The sequence below is a fragment of the Cryptomeria japonica genome, chromosome 6 (assembly GCF_030272615.1).
Source record: "Cryptomeria japonica chromosome 6, Sugi_1.0, whole genome shotgun sequence".
In the NCBI taxonomy this organism is placed as follows: domain Eukaryota; kingdom Viridiplantae; phylum Streptophyta; class Pinopsida; order Cupressales; family Cupressaceae; genus Cryptomeria; species Cryptomeria japonica.
Window position 1 is genome coordinate 600,318,749 of NC_081410.1, and position 4,510 is coordinate 600,323,258.

Genomic DNA, 4,510 nt, shown 5'->3' on the forward strand with positions numbered 1-4,510 from the left:
CAACCCGCCCCTCCCCATGGTGCCATCTGCATCACCCCTGGTTCCACACAGTGGGGGCCGAAGGGGACTATGTCCTCCATGGAGGCTGCAACAACCCCCGGTTCCACTGGAGACCAAAGGGGCTGCGACCCCCACGACGGCCGCAGTAACCCCGACTCCACTGTTGGTGGAGGCTAAGGGCCTGTGTCATCCATGGAGGGAGCAGTTCTCTTCAGCTAGGGTATGGCCACCCTAGGGTTTTGGCCGCCCTCTAATTAGTTAATTTTTTTAATATTTAAAATTTAAATATGATGTTTTTTTTAGTATGTTAAAAAAAGGATATATAATAATAAAAATATATTATAAGTAATATATTTGTTATTATTAAAGTTTGGTTGAGATTTATATTTTTAGCAAGTAATAATTATAAAAAAGAAAGGGGGATAAATATATATATTATTAATTATATATTAATCATTGGACTCAATAAAGTAATGATTTCCATTGATTTAACAATTGTTGAATGTTGTATTTATTTTTATTTATTTAAGTTGGTAAATAAAGGGACTCATATTTAGATGCTAATGAATAAATCAAATGGTGAAATTAGTTTTAAAATGTATGCAAGGGAATCTTAAATAAGCTGGGAGATGATTTTCCCATTTCCTTATTCACTTTTAATGTATTTTGTTCTTTATAGTAAAGGGTAATTTTTGTGTTGTTAGAAAAGGGGCTAGAGTATTGTTGTAAAACCAACTTGTCATTGATGAATTTCTAAGGATTAAATAACTTGTTTAGATGCTTAAATCAACAGGAGAAAAGACTGAATTTACCCGTTAATGCTTGTGCATGGTTTAATATTTTTGTAGTCGCTATGCCTATAGTAATAGCACGTCCTTGATAGGTTTGTTGGGTCATTGTCATCTAGTTGCTTGTGTCTGGTTATAGTCGGTCAAGTCTCTATTTAGGGTACCGACAGTTAAGAAAACCTTGTATTTGCTTTTGGTGTATTCAATAGGATCTGCTTCAAAAGGGATCATTATGTAATTATCGACTGAGGTGGTTGTTGTATAATGGTCATGTTCACCTAAAGTCAGAGATGTAATTGACATGAAACCTATGTAATCTTAACTTAAATAATTGGCAGAGGGGTCTTGCATTTGAGCAGACCTGGAGATGTAGCCCTTTCGGGGTGAACTCTGAGATCATATCTATGTTATGCGATGCTTTTGTTCCACCCATTTTATTCATAGTGTTAGGATGTATGGATGCATTTTGTAATTGTATAATGGGGATTTAATGAAGTTAATTTTCAAATGCATGAACATATTCATCTTGTTAAACGTAGTATTTAGGGTCATAAAAGATTGTAAATATGATTATGGAAAAGTATTTTGTTAATGTTAATGAAAGGAAATAAGCATGGAAAGAAACTCCCTAGGTTACAACTATTGGATTAACTTGTCATAAAGCTTGTAAATGGAATGTAATGAATGTACAACAAATATTGGTTTAACTGTCATAATATCTAAAATGAGAATCTAATGGAAGAACCTCATTTGGTTATTTACCTTTTTATCTTAATAAATGAACATCGTCATATTAGCTTTATTTCACTAAATTGGAGGAATTTATTTAGTTGTTTACGTTTTATTCTAAACAAATAATCCTCACCAAATTAGTTTTATAATTGGGTGAATCCAAAATTGGTTTTCCATATTTTAACCTTAATAAATGAACTTCATCATAATAGCTATATTTGAACTAAAATGCAAGAACTCGTTTAGCTGTTTATATCTTAATCATAGCAAATGTATTACTTCATATTAACTTTAATTTAACTAAAAAGAGTGAACTCACCAAGTTAGTTATATTTTAACCCTAATGGATGATTTTCATTATGTTACTTACATTTTTTTTTAAATCCTTAATGAATGAATTGCATCATAGTAGTTATATTCTAATTAAAGGGTTGAACCCATTAGGCTATTTACATTTTATCCTCTATCAATGAACCATGACTTATTAGTTAGTTATGTTTTAAACCCTAATGAAAGAACCTCCTCTTTTTAGTCATAATTTAACTATAAAGGATGAAACTCATTTGGTTGTTTACTTTTAAACCTAAATAAATGAAACACGATATATTGGTTACATTATATCTAAAATGGATGGACTCATCAAGTTAACCATACTGAAACCTTAATGGGTGAATTCTTAAGTTGCCTACATTTAAAATACATTGAGTAAATATCCTCATGTTAGCCTCATCTCCAATCAAAATAGATGAATGTTTCCTAATTTCTAAAATGTCAATTCATCAAACATATTAAATCCATGTCTTAAGTAATAACTTATAATTAAGATATCCAACTTAATTGAATCTAATGTTGCGATTTGAGTTAGGTGTAAGGTTACGTAATCACGTTGGGAAACTCCTTAGAATTGTTGAGTCTTCCGCTGTGTTATCTAGGTGTTAAATAACTCCAATGTATCTTAATGTTGTGTCTTAATGGTAACACTCTTATTATTAAAAATAAAAATAAAAATATTTACACTCCGAATGAGTGTTTTAGCTTTATCCCTTCGGGGTTTCCTGGCGAGGAATTACACATACCACCGTGTTGATGGATACTAGCAGTGGTGGGGTCATGGGACCTCCTCAAAGGAGTGGTGATCATGGGAGTCAGGTATATGGAGGATCTTCTTGCCCATAGCCACAGAGACGGACAAAGTCAGGTGGTCGTGGTACATGACAGTCATGACTTGATTTGGAGGCACTTGTATTGTTTATCTGATATCATTGTATACTTGGACTTTTATTGTTTTTATGGTGATCTATATGTAGACATGGATTCTATATGATGATGATCTTTATTATGCATGTTACTTTATTTGATGATGATCTATTTGCTTTGATTATATGGATGTAGTGATTATATGGATGATGATTTTTATGCATGTTACTTTATTTGATGATGATGCTTCATATGATGATGCAATGATAAATGCTTTTGTTGATTTTTTATTTTGATGACCTTGGATGTTAAATGAAAATGATTACTAACTTAAATGATATGTAAATGATACAAAATGCAATGATCTATATGGATTTGCAAATGAATGATTGATTTGCTTTTGATTTATGATGATGTAAATGCAACTGATCTACATGAAATGTTTTTGAGTTTATATGTAATGTTTATTATACTTATGAATCTAAGTGCAAAGATACAACTAAATGATCGTTAATGGAATGATAATGCAAATAATCATGATGATACACTACATGATGAATGAAATGCACTTAATTGAATGCAAATTAACGCAATTTTTGAAATACAACTAAGTGATTTGAAATGATTATAAGGATGAATGCACCTAAAATGATCAAATGCAAATTGTTTTTGTTTGTCCAAGCATACTCAATCTTTATTTATGATCATCGATCCGTGAATGAAATTATATGCTTATAATGTAACTGACAATGAATGCTTATAATGCAGACAAATAATGAGCTAATGAAATGATCTAACTAAAAATGATACTGCCATTCTTCATATGCTATCTTTGTAACAGTGCTTTGATTTCATCATTGAGCTTTAAAATGTTGTAAAAAAATACAAGAAACTTGACATAATGATTCAAGATGACCTGAGTATTCCTTACATGGATTTTGATATAGAAAGTTAATACAAGCAACTTGATATAATGGATCAAGTTGACCTGAGTATTGCTTGCAGAATAGACAAGGATTATCCCCTTTCATGCATGACTTGGAATGTCCTCCTTGATTTTTTGCCGATCATATCCTAAGATAAGTACATACCATAGTAAGAGATAAACCATAGATAGCAATCAAAGAAAAATAATCATGCCTCATCATAGCTTCTCTAGTCATGGACATCCTTGAGGTACATAGAATACATGATTAGCAATAAAATCAAGATATAAACACTAAATCTTGCATGTCATTCACATGTTCTTATAGTCATTAACTGATATAATCATCTTAATGAATGATCTTTGATAATCCTTTATTACTTGCTAGTTGATTCTTCAGTTTCTGAGTTTCACGATTCAGTTGTTGATGAAATGCCTTGATTTTTGTTGCTTTATTGCTCGTTATCTATTTCAAAATCCTAGGTGTTTTTGATTTTTCTAAGTTTTCCGAATGTTTTGGATTTTCAAAGATTCAAAAGATCACCTTGGCAAAAAGGAATTAGGATTTTGCCCCCAGTGGAAACAAAAATTTATTATGGATGTATGAATTGATCAAGATCCAAACGATGGAGGGATACAAATGCAGATTGATTGATTCTGATAAAATCTAAGATAGTGACTACGACAAGTATGTCAAAGATTTATAACTATTGGTAAGCTACATATTTCTTGCTAAATGGTTCAGAGAAATGGATGCAAAAGATGGAAGATGGAATGGATAAGGTAAGATAGATGGAAGTGATAGATGCGATAAGATGGAGTGGATAGGTAAGCAAAGAGATCTCATAGATGGAGGAACTCACCTTTT